This window comes from Amyelois transitella, chromosome 30, assembly GCF_032362555.1.
Source record: "Amyelois transitella isolate CPQ chromosome 30, ilAmyTran1.1, whole genome shotgun sequence".
Classification (NCBI taxonomy): Eukaryota; Metazoa; Arthropoda; class Insecta; order Lepidoptera; family Pyralidae; genus Amyelois; species Amyelois transitella.
In genome coordinates this window covers 4,163,310-4,175,947 of record NC_083533.1, presented here as the reverse complement: position 1 = coordinate 4,175,947, position 12,638 = coordinate 4,163,310, and the positions used below count along the sequence as shown (strand labels likewise).

Genomic DNA, 12,638 nt, shown 5'->3' with positions numbered 1-12,638 from the left:
TCTGCCTATCCCGCATGGGATATACACGTGATTATATGTATGTAAGTGCCGTGTGGTTCCAGGCACCAGTACAAAAAAGAATAGGACCACTCCATCTATTTCCCATGGATGTCGTAAAAGGTGACTAAGGGATAAGCTTACAAACTTGGGATTCTTTTTTTAGGCGATGGACTAGCAGCCTGTCACTATTTAGAATAGAATAGAATAGATTTATTTTCAAAATTGGATACAAGGTATCACTTATTGACGTCACATAACTTAAATCTAATTATAACTACTACCGCTTCCAAAGCGCATGTGTATAAGAAGCGGCAGAACAAACTACACTGCAGAATCTATTTATCAGAAGAATATTTGAATCTTAATTCTATCATTAAGCCAAATAGCTGAGCGTGGCCCATCAGTCTTTCCAACACTGTCTGCTCTGTCTAACCCACAAGGGATATAGACGTGGCCATATGTATGTATGTATGTATGTAAGTATGTAGTGGTGGTGTGGTGAGTGGTGGTCCTATTCTTTTTTTTATTGGTGCCGGATACCACACGGCACTATTTTTATTATAAGTAGTACATATATAAAATTAACAACCTCTATTTTTGGTATATATCAAGAAATAGCCAAAACTGAAGTGAGAAACAAGATGAATCCGTTTGGGCTTGAATCCTCTTGTAGGTATACATTGTTATGCCCACGCCCAGCGGTGGGCTACCTTGAGCCCACTCAGTGAACTGCTGTAGGTACAATTCTCACATTTTCTTAATTTACACAACTTGATGTCATCGTGAAATTTTGTAGGAACCAATTAAGCGTTAAACTTTGTAACTTTTTGTTCTTACATACATAGGTACATACGTACATACATATGGTCGCGTCTATATCCCTTGCGTGGTAGACAGAGCCATCCAGTCTTGAAAAGACTGAATGGCCACGTTCAGCTGTTTAGCTTAATGATCGAATTGAGATTCAAATAGTGACAGGTTGCTAACCCATCGCCTAAAAGATGAATCCCAAGTAATTATATAAGCCTATCCCTTACTCAGCTTTTACGAAATCCATGGGAACGAGATGAAGTGGTCCTATTCTTTTTTAAATGGTGCAGGGAACCACACGGCACTATTTTTATTATATTACATACTTTTATTAAATTGACAACCTCTTTTTTTGGATGTGGGTCACACAATTAGCGTAGCAATGACAAAATCACACGACATCCGGTTGCAATTTCTAGTTCAATGTTCCGAAAATGTCAGTTGAATAACTAATTATCGCGTGTCAAGCAACCTTCTATATGGCCACTATATTGATGGGTGACCGATAAGATATGGCTGGGTCTGCAAACATATGATCCAATACGAATTAGGTTCTGCAAAGATAGCGAGATTCAGATGTGAGTGGTTTTGTGTAGAAGCTCACCTTATCTATACTAATATTATAAAGCTGAAGAGTTTGTTTGTTTGCTTGTTTGAACGCGCTAATCTCAGGAACTAATTGTTCGATTTGAAAAATTCTTTTTGCGTTGAACAGACCATTTATCGAGGAAGGCTTCACTACATAGTATAAAACAAAGTCGCTATTTTAGTCTGTTTGTCTGTATGCTTAAATCTTTAAAATTATGCAACGGATTTTGATGCGATTTTTGGTAACAGGTAGAGTGATTCAAGAGGAAGGTTTTTATGTATAATAACATTTATAATTTTGCACCCGTGCGAAGCCGGGGCGGGTCGCTAGTTAGGCTATATAACATCACGCTGCAACTATAAGACGCGAAGAAACAATGGAAAATGTGAAAAAAATCGGAGAAAATTATTCATCCTTGAGGGCTTCAATGATGCCTAAAATAACTATTCAACGCGGACGAAGTCGCGGGCGCAGCTAGCTACTAAAATATGCAATTAAAACGGCCGTCATCTCTGACACTAACACCTATTTTGGCCGTCTGCGCGTTCGTGACTCAGTAACTAAGGTCAGAAGTGGGTGTTGTTTGAACAATTAGATAATATTTGATGTTCACATTCTTTGAATCTTACCTGCTACTGTATGTTTTACTAGCTTCAATCTGCAGGTTCTCTCGTTTGAGAATTTCCAGTCATATTTTCAAGGTCTGAAGTACTATAAACGTCCTAATAATGTGATAGTTTGTAAGGATGTGTGGATGCTTACATGTAATCACGTCTATATCCCATGCGGGGTAACCAGAGTCACTATTGAAAATACCAAAAGGCCACGTTCAGCTGTTAGACTTAATGATGGAATTGAGATACAAATACTTAGTGACAGGTTGCTAGCCCATCGCCTGAAAAAAGAAGCTCAAGTTTATTAGCCTTAGTCGCCTTTTACGACATCCATGGGAAAGAGATGGAGTGGTCCTAGTTTATAAGCTTCTTTCTTAACCGGCTTTTACAATCTGACACACATATTTTACGCTTCGAGAAACGAAGACATATATTTTATTGTGAATAATATTGATCTTTCCAAGACTGTTGGCTCTGTCTACCTCGCAAGGGATGTAGACGTGATTATACATAATGCGAGTATTGATCTTGTGACACAGAATCGAGCAGACTATCACTTTACACGTCTATAATAACAATTGCGTTATTTATACATCAAATGATCTTATATAACTGCGTGATATAACTTTATACAAAAGTAACGAAACGTGTTTATTATAATTTGGCACGCGAATTTCGAACCCACTTCAGAAAAGCAGGGGTTATTGTTTTGAATTAAAAGAGGTTGATTTTTGAAGTTATTGAGGGAAATTTTGCAGTCTATCGACCGGCTATTTAGAATAGGACCACTCCAATCTCTTTCTCATGGATGTTGTAAAAGGCGACTAAGGGAAATGGTTAAATAAATTGAGATTCTTCATGTAGACGATGGGCTAGCAACCTGTCACTATTTGAATCTCAATTACATCTTACGCCAAACAGTTGAAAGTGGCGTTTGAATCTTGTCAAGACTGCTGGCTCTGTCTACCCTGCAAGGGATATAGACGTGATTTTATGTATGTATGTAAAACAGAAGTTCCTAGAATAGATAATTATTTTTTTCACAAAATTACCAAACTTTTTGTTTAATAGGTCATATTATATCATATGTTTGTGTGTATAAGTGTCACAGTAACGCCAAAACTGGTTGAACTGATGCACCGACCGGCTTGCCTTTGCGCAACGCTAGTGACGGGGCACGCTCGAAAAAACATCGATAGTTTCAAAATTGTTTACAAAAATGTATTAAATTGTTTATGCAGGGACTGTACAATTTATAAATTAAATTTTAGTTTGTAGTCATCTTTTTTCTTTATTTTTATAAGTAGTTTTAGTTTTAAATTAATTAGTTTGTAAGTATCTTTTTTTCTTTTTTTTTTATAAGTAGTTTTAGCTTTAGTTTTAATTTGATTTAATTATAATATTTATAAAATTATTGTTTACAAAAAAAAAATGTTTTTTTTTGACAAAGGTGTGGGCATAGTTGTTTGATTAGACGCACTCGTCGCGTCTTTATCTCTTACGGGGTAGACTGAATAAATGGTCATACGATTCGAAGGCTTTCCTAATGTTAATGGCTTATTGATGGAATTGAAATTAAATGTTATAGGTATGTTTCTAGTTTCTCTCCTCAAAGAATGATTCTAAGTTGATACATACATACATATTGTCACGTCTATTTCCCTTGCGAAGTAGACAGAGCCAAAATGACATAAAGGCCACGTTCCCAATTTTATACATACATAAAATCACGCCACTTTCCCGGAGGGTTAGGCAGAGACTACATCTTTCCACTTGCCACGATCTCTGCATACTTCCTTCGCTTCATCCACATTCATAACTCTCTCAATTTCATCACTAAGCCATCAAACGTTGCCTCTGTCGACCCCGTTATAGACGTGAAATGTGTGTGGGTACTTTATTTATGTATGTACGTATATAATTCTTTAAGTCTTAAGCATTATACTCGTAAATGAACTGTTGTCCACCCTTGCCTCAATTTTGTATGCGATCCTCGTATTGTCAGGAACCACACAGCACTTATTTTATTTTATTACGTAAAAATCTAAAAATATACCATATGTATACTTCATTTAACAAAAACCGTATGAATGAATCCAAGATAAGACTAAATTGTTTTTCATTGGCAAAATTCACACTGATTGAAGATCCGTTTTGAAATTATAAAAAAAAAATACCGATGAGTAATTCTGTAATGTTAGTATTATGGTAATCTCTAACTAGGACCAGTGTTATGACGTTTGAAGTGAGTTACATCATTTTTGGTTTACTGTATTCTGACGTAGGCAGGCGGTAAATAAAGGTTTCTGGCAATTAGCACAGGAACGTAGTAAGTTACATACATACATACATATGGTCACGTCTATATTCCTTGTGGGGTAGACAGAGCCAACAGTCTTGAAAAGATACGTTCAGCTGTTTGGCTTAATGTACGTACCTATTTAGAATTATAATATTCAGAGCCGACAATAGACATGCAAATTGTAATTTATGAACCAAAAATATTATACAACTAGCTGTGCCCGCGACTTCGTCCGCGTGGAATAGTTATTTTGGGCATTGGCATCATTGAAGCCCTCAAGGATTAATAATTTTCCCCGTTTTTTTTTCACATTTTCCATTATTTCTTCGCTCCTAATTGTTGCAGCGTGATGTTAAAGCCTTCCTCGATAAATGGTCTATTCAACACAAAAAGAATTTTTCAATTCGAACCAGTAGTTCCTGAGATTAGCGTGTTCAAACAAACAAACTCTTCAGCTTTATAATATTAGTATAGATGAACAATGTAAATTATAAAAAAAAAACTGACAATAAAACAGATCAAAAATTCTAATTAAATTCAATAACATTCGGGTCTAGGTCGGTGATATTTTTTTTTATTCTAGTTTATTTGAAGATTATACCTAATATATGTATAATATTATGTTATACGGTCAAAGGTTATGACCCTGGGGGTCACAGTGGCGACATCTATGTGGGTTAAATTTGAAATATATTTCACCACATATCAGCAACTAGAGATGGGCAAGCGATATATAATATCGACATACATACAAACATACTTATAATCACGTCTATATACCTTGCGGGGTAGACAGAGCCAAAGGTTTTGAAAAGACTGAAAAAAGCCACGTTTAGTATATGGATCAGTGATAGAATTGAGATTCAAATAGTGACAGGTCGCTAGCCCATCGCGTAAAATATCCTTCACTTTTCCCTATTTGCCAAAGATTTTGCTATGCCGATTCTAATGAAATCATTGAATATTTAACCATGACAAATATTATACATCTATTTGTGATAATCTAGCTACCAGTTCACACACATTTGGACCTCTGACTTAGCAAATAAATGAACTGAGCGGATTCAAAATTAATTTTTTTACTCCAAATCTTTTATGCTCAACTTGGAAGCGTAAAATATGTGTGTCAGATTGTAAAAGCCGGTTAAGGAAAAAGCTTATAAACTAGGACCACTCCCAACTCTTTCCCATGGATGTCGTAAAAGGCGACTAAGGCTTATAAACTTGAGCTTCTTTATTCAGGCGATGGGCTAGCAATCTGTCACTATTTGAATCTCAATTCTATCATTAAGCCAAATACCTGAACGTGGCCCATCACTCTTTTTAAGACTGTTGGCTCTGTCTGCCCCGCAAGAAATGTAAAAATCATATATATATATATCTTGCAACCCGGATTTGACCACAACTTATGCACACAACGACCTTGTATATACATATAGATATATATTCCAATCATTACCAAATATAGTCTTATTCAAATTTTATGTATATATAATGAGATATATTGCCTCATCCATTGGTATGTAGATCAATATATATATTTATTTGGACAATAACCGAATATATATGAATGCGAAATTTAGTTTGCATATATTTGTTTGTAATCTATACAAGCTTTATACATAGGTACATACATGTAGTCACGTCTATATCCCTTGCGGGGTAGACTGAGCCAATAGTCTTGAAAATTCTGAAAGGCCACGTTCAGCTTTTTGGCTTGATGTAATAATTAATTATTCATTTAGAAATTACATTAGCATTGTCTACCCCGTACGGTATTATTCACCCTCATTATAGATAATTCAATCACTACATATTATAGAGTGAAGTCCTTATATTCTCTTTGTACGTATGTGCTTAACTCCGAAAGTTTTGGACGGATTTTGTTCCCGTTTTTGTTCCCGAAATGTTGGAAAGAGAATTTTCCGCGGAAGATTTACATCTATAAATGCTAATCGTGCAAAGCTAGGGCGGGTCGCTAGTTTAATATAAAATTGTTATAAACTTATTTGATTTAAAACATTTATATTATTATATATTTTTTTTAAATATATCTAATAAAACCATCGGAAACCTTTTAAAACTTAAGATATATGTGTTCATATCTGTTGGAACGCCAAATAATAATGAATTTTGAACATAAATAAAATGTGATTCTGACAATAAGATGTTTAATATGTTAATTAACCTTTTGTGTTTAAACTTGTTTAACTTGTATGTCATAGGTAGGTTATAATAAATTATATTAAATTTCGACAATACCTACAAGTGAGTTTTTTTTTGTATTTGTTTGATTTTCGTTTCTTTATTTCTTTAATTTATCACAAAAATATGTTCGTATCAACTTTTCCTTGCAGTTACCCGCGCGAATTTAGCGCCATTATTATTTATTGATTTATGTACGCAAAATTAAATACAGGAGCATTTAATACAGTAATTGTAGTATAATTGAACTATAGTTTTTACCGGGATGAAAAGGATGTCCCTAAGTTTTTATCCAGACTCTAAATTTTAAAAAGGTAAATTTTAAGTACACCCTTTTGGATCTATACTATTGGTTGGAATATTAGTAGAGATAATTCAACTAAGGTTTTGGTGAAAAAAAAGTACCTCTAACATCCATATTAATATTGTGCAGACAAAAGATTATAATTTATTTCTAACGAATAAATTCCTAAACTAATGTTTACGGATGCTCTAAGTAGAAGTCGCGCTACAGCTCTTGACATATTTAAAACACAAATAACACAATAAAAAGATTAGCAAATCAAAAAAATAAAATCGTCTTAGGAAATCACAATGGATTCCGATAATAATCTATTTGGAATATATTATGACATATAAAAATATTAGTAGGTAATAAAACGATATATATTTTTATAACTTTATTATCTGTGAAAATTTTGTATTACGAAATGGCTATGATTTCTTAATGACTATCGAGAGTTTTTGGCCATTTTAATATGTACCTTGTATATATATATATATTATTTAAGGGTCAGGTCAAAGTACCCTAAACCTATATGGATGAAGCGAAGGAAGTATGCAGAGATCGTGGCAAGTGGAAAGAGGTAGTCTCTGCCTACCCCTTCGGGAAAGAGGCATGCTTTATGTATGTATGTATGTAAATATGTACTTTCGTATAGACCCTTTTTTTTAATTAAGAATATACAATAATTTTAGCGTTAGCAACCTGTCACTATTTGAATCTCAATTCTATCATTAAGCTAAATAGCTGAACGTGGCCATACAGTCTTTTCAAGACTGTTGGCCTTGTCTACCCCGCAAGGGATATAGACGTGACCATATATATGTATGTATGTACTCGTACAATAATTTTATAGTGCGCAAACTTAGCTTACTTATTGATCGGTTACATAGGTATCTATCGAATTAAAGGTTGGTCTTATTATTGGTGAAAGGTCAGGCCAAGAGTAGCCAAAATTGACTTGTTTGCATCAAGAGAAAAATAATGTGGAGCGTGGAGCGTGGACCGTGGATAGCAAACAGATAACATAATCAAGTGTCAATTTCAGATTGACATACAGAAAAATCATAAATGTTTTGTTTATAAATTAATGATGGGTCTTCCTTATTTGATATTTTATGTATGTATATGTAATTAAAATAAAAAAAATGCATAAATACATGCAATATACATAAAATATATGCATTCTTTGTAATAAATTTTTCAGTATGCATGTGCACTTTATCGCACCACCAATTTAAAGTTCTTCCGTTCGGTCAGCTGGTCGACTGGTAGAGAATGCCAAGCGACATTAAGTCCGCCATTTGGCCATTATTTTTGTGCAATAAAATTAAAAAAAAAATAAACAAAAATATTATTTTCAAGAGTAAGATAATTTTCAATATCGATATATAAATATCGATAACCGCCCATCCCTACCGTTCACTTCGCAATTTCGCAAGTGGCCAAAGAAAGCTGTCGTGCGCAGTGAACAACAGATTTTGGCGATCGATTCTTGTTGTAAGAAATATTTTGTTTACAATATTGCATCGAAAATATTTCTTACCTTATCTATACTTTCTTTATTTGTATTACATACACACGTGCCGTGTGGTTCCTGGCGCCAATAGAAAAAAGAATAGGACCACTCCATCTCTTTCCCATGGATGTCGTAAAAGGCGACAAAGGGATAGGCTTATAAACTTGGGATTCTTCTTTTAGGCGACGGGCTAGCAACCTGTCACTATTTGGATCTCAATTCCATCATTAAGCCGAGCACGTGACTATATGTATGTATGTATGTTCTGTTTATTTCAAAAGAAATCTCTTCCAGCATACCCGAGATAGGAGACATAATGGTTATTGTGACAGGCGTGTAGGTACTCCACTCACAAAACTAAATCTCAATCCTATCATAAAGCCTTTCAGACTTTTTGAGACTTTTGGCTCTATCTATCCGGTAAAGGATAAAGACGTGATTATATGTGTGTGTGTATGTACGTTTCCTTTACAATGTAACAAAACAATAGGATCTAAACGCGGAACTACTACACATCTCGAGACAAGTTTTGAATAATTCTTCTATGATGCGTCTGCGCACGTCACTTCACGTTAATCCGGACTAATTGCGAAGTGAATTAATTGTTTTCTGTATACGGTAATTAAAATATAATCATGGTTTGTTGACACGCCATGTTTGAAATATGTATGACCATTATTCATTTCATACCTGACGTTTTAACTATAATTGAATAGTCCAGTTTGATACACCAACTGATTAACCTGCACATTCAGGCAACTGGCTTGTTTTACAGACATACATACATACATATGGTCACGTCTATATCCCATGGGGAGTAGACAGAGCCGACAGCCTTGAAAAGACTGAATGGCCACGTTCAGCTATTTGGCTTAATGATAGAATTGAGATGCAAATAGTGACAGGTTGCTAGCACATCGCCTTAAAAGAAGAATCCCAAGTTTGTAAGCCTATCCCTTAGTCGCCTTTTACGATATCCATGGGAGTGATGTGGAGTGGTCCTATTCTTTTTTCTAATGGTGCCTGGAACCACACGGCATTAATATTACCTATATAAAATAAAAAGCCAGAAACAAGATTTAGTTATAACACACATCGTATAAGTTGACCCTAGAAATTGACACTTCCAGAATAGAAAATTTATATATGAAAAGACTGCGCGCAGTCCATAGAAATAAAATTGTGATTCAACTTACGTATAGCTGACGATATGTTCCTGATATTTTTTTTTACAAACAAACAAACAAACAATTTTATATCAATTCGGATGCTGTGTCACTATGTAACACAAAATAACAACATTAATGTGAATTCCTGCATTATAAATTATTTGTTTACTAATTTAAGAGTCTTCAAGGTTGAAAAATATAATGACGAATACATCATTAGAGTTTTAGTTAAATTGGAATAATATCAATTTATTATTAATTTATTTTCAACACTGGTGGCTCTGTCTACCCCGCAAGGGATATAGACGTGACTATATGTATGTATGTATGTATCTATTTAAGATTAAATTTTAAATATCTATCTAGATAGGTACTAAAAAATTTAGACAAATGAAAGTAATCGTTGTGCCGTGTGGTTCCCGGCACCAATAGAAAAAAGAATAGGACCACTCCATCTCGTTGCCATGGATGTCGTAAAAGGCGACTAAGGGATATGCTTATAAACTTATGATTCTTCTTTTAGGCGATGGGCTAGCGACCTGTCACAATTTGAATGTCAATTCTATCATTAAGCCTTACAGCTGAACGGGGCCTATTACTCTTTTCAAGACTCTTGGCTCTGTCTACCCAGCAAGGGATACAGACGTGACTACATACATGTACGTTTAGATGCAAATTTAGACACAAAAATTTAAGGAAAACCCCAAAAAAAATCCCACTTAATTTACAAATATATTAAATCACTTCTTGTTCCAATGTTATCGACTGACTAGGTGCATTCAAAAATATAGCTTTTGTTATATAACAATAAGGTCGAAATTGATGAGTTGATGATTACGTAATCACATATAAATATGTTAATTCTTTATATCTTGAAATCGCCTTACAACTTCACGATCACGTATGGAAAGAGACTTAAATATTGTCCTGTGAATACACGTAAATACATATGATCACGTCTATATCCATTGCGGGGTAGACAGAGCCGTGAAAGTAGAAATGCCACGTTCAGCTGTATGGATTAATGACAGCCTATCGCTTATAAGAACAATCCCAAGTTTATACGGTTATTATATTAAGGTTAAGGAAAGATATGGAGTGGTCCTATTTTGAAATGTTACCTATCTAAGTATTTATTATAAAATATAGTATCGTTGAGTTAGTATCTCGTAACACAAGTCTCGAGCTTACTTCGAGGCTGACTCAATCTGTGTCATTTGTCCCGTATATATTTAATTATTCATATAAATAAATAGGTGTAGCGATTACCGAAATGAGTGAAAAGGCCTTTAGTTTAGTTTACTTTAGTCCCGGTTGCATCCTCACCACTCTGGAGAGGAGCCCGGGGTGCGCCTTTGACCTTAATCCTGGATTGGGTGAGTCTGGCTGACTTCCGTCTGACCTCCACAACCTTTGCAGGGAGACCTAATTTAATAAGATCTTGGAGGGGACGGGCTAGCAACCTGTCACTATTTGAATCTCAATTCTATCTTAAAGTCAAATACCTGAACGTGGCCTATCAGTCTTTTTAAGACTGGCTCTGTCTACCCCGCAAGGGATATAGACGTGATTGTATGTATGTATGTATGTTAGCTCTGTCGACCCCGTAACAGATAAAGACCCGATAACATGTATGTATGTGCGTGAGTAAAAAAAATTATCAAACATTTAAGTGAACAAAAGACATCAACGATACTTTATACTTGATCATATTATTTTGTGATCCTTGAAAGACTCTTGTGTATTTATCTATACATACATACTTAATCACGTCTTTATCCCTTACGGGGTAGACAGAGCTGATATTCTTGAAAAGACTGAAAGGCCACGTGGAAATAGAGCTTATGATGGAATTGAGATTCAAATAGTGATAGGTTGAATATTATAGATACAAATTAAATATATATTATAAAAGTTAAAGCCGATCAAGGGAAATGGAAGCTTGGTAATCGTATGAGTATGAGCTAACTCAAGTATGTGATATATCCGTATTTATATTGTTTTCATAAATATATGTATATGCAAAAGTATTTCAATATTTTTTCACCTATTATAAAAAAAATTACATTCGATTCCCAAATTAACTTTTATAAACTTTTTTGATGATCGATTATGAAAATGAAAATATTTAATGAAGATCTGCATTTTTGTTAAGTTGGTTTTATTTTATCTATATAAAAATATTATAATTTGTAATTTAAAACTGTACAGACGAGTGTGTTATAAATTAAAGAGTTATTATAATTTTATAATGAACTTTTCAAAAGTTCAACTTCAAAAAAATAAACTGAAAGCTTGAGAGAATTTTTTTTTAATTGTTAATTTATAATTTCCACACATTTCAATTTAATTCAAACTGAAAAAAAAAAAACACAAAAGCATGCAATTTTTTTTCACCTTAACGCAAAATTCTGTCGGAACCTAAAAAAATAATAATTCAAAACTAAAAAAAAATACAGAATTACTCACAAAAAAAATAAACGGGCACTCCACACAACACACAATAACACACTGGTATTATTTTCGTTCGAAATTCAATATTTAAAAACTCGAATGACGTCACTTCAAAATCCGCGGCGTTCGATCTTAACAAAAGTGGTGGAGGCTGCGCATGAGTTTATATATGGAACGCTTATGAAACATCTCCGCGGAGACATCTAGTGGCGATGTGCGGAACTATTGTGATTCATCTTGCAAGGATCTTTCTAAGAATGTTGCATTCTTTTGGAAGACTCAGGGGGGAAGTTCCAATCTATATATATATATATAAAGCTATTCTGTAACTGAGTTACTGACAGACAACTCACAGCCCAAACTGCGGGTCCTAGAGAATTGAAATTAAATTGAATCACGTCTATATCCCTTGCGGGGAAGACAGAGTCAACAGTCTTGAAGAGACTGATAGCTGATGTCCACGTTCAGCCGTTTGGCTTAATAATAGAATTGAGATTCAAATAGTGACAGGTTGCTAGCCCATCGCCTAAAAGAAGAATCCCAAGTATATAAGCCAACCCCTAGTCGCCTTTTACGACATCCATCGGAAAGAGATGAAGTGGTCCTATTCTTCTTTTTTCATTTGAATCTCAATTCCATATTTAGCCACACAGCTGAACGTGGCGTATCAGTCTTATCATAGAATATATTTTT

The 12,638-nt window shown here is 34.4% G+C and overlaps 1 protein-coding gene across 1 annotated transcript in view; it reads right to left on the bottom strand.

Moving 5' to 3' along the window:
- Nucleotides 1–12,069, bottom strand: part of LOC106131018 (uncharacterized) — a 66,603-nt gene extending 54,534 nt beyond the window's left edge. Inside the window, exon 1 of the mRNA XM_060952907.1 lies at nt 11,961–12,069. The gene's annotated coding sequence lies outside the window, so the exon portion shown is untranslated. The remainder of the gene's footprint in view (nt 1–11,960) is intronic.
- Between the last annotated feature and the right edge of the window lie 569 nt (nt 12,070–12,638).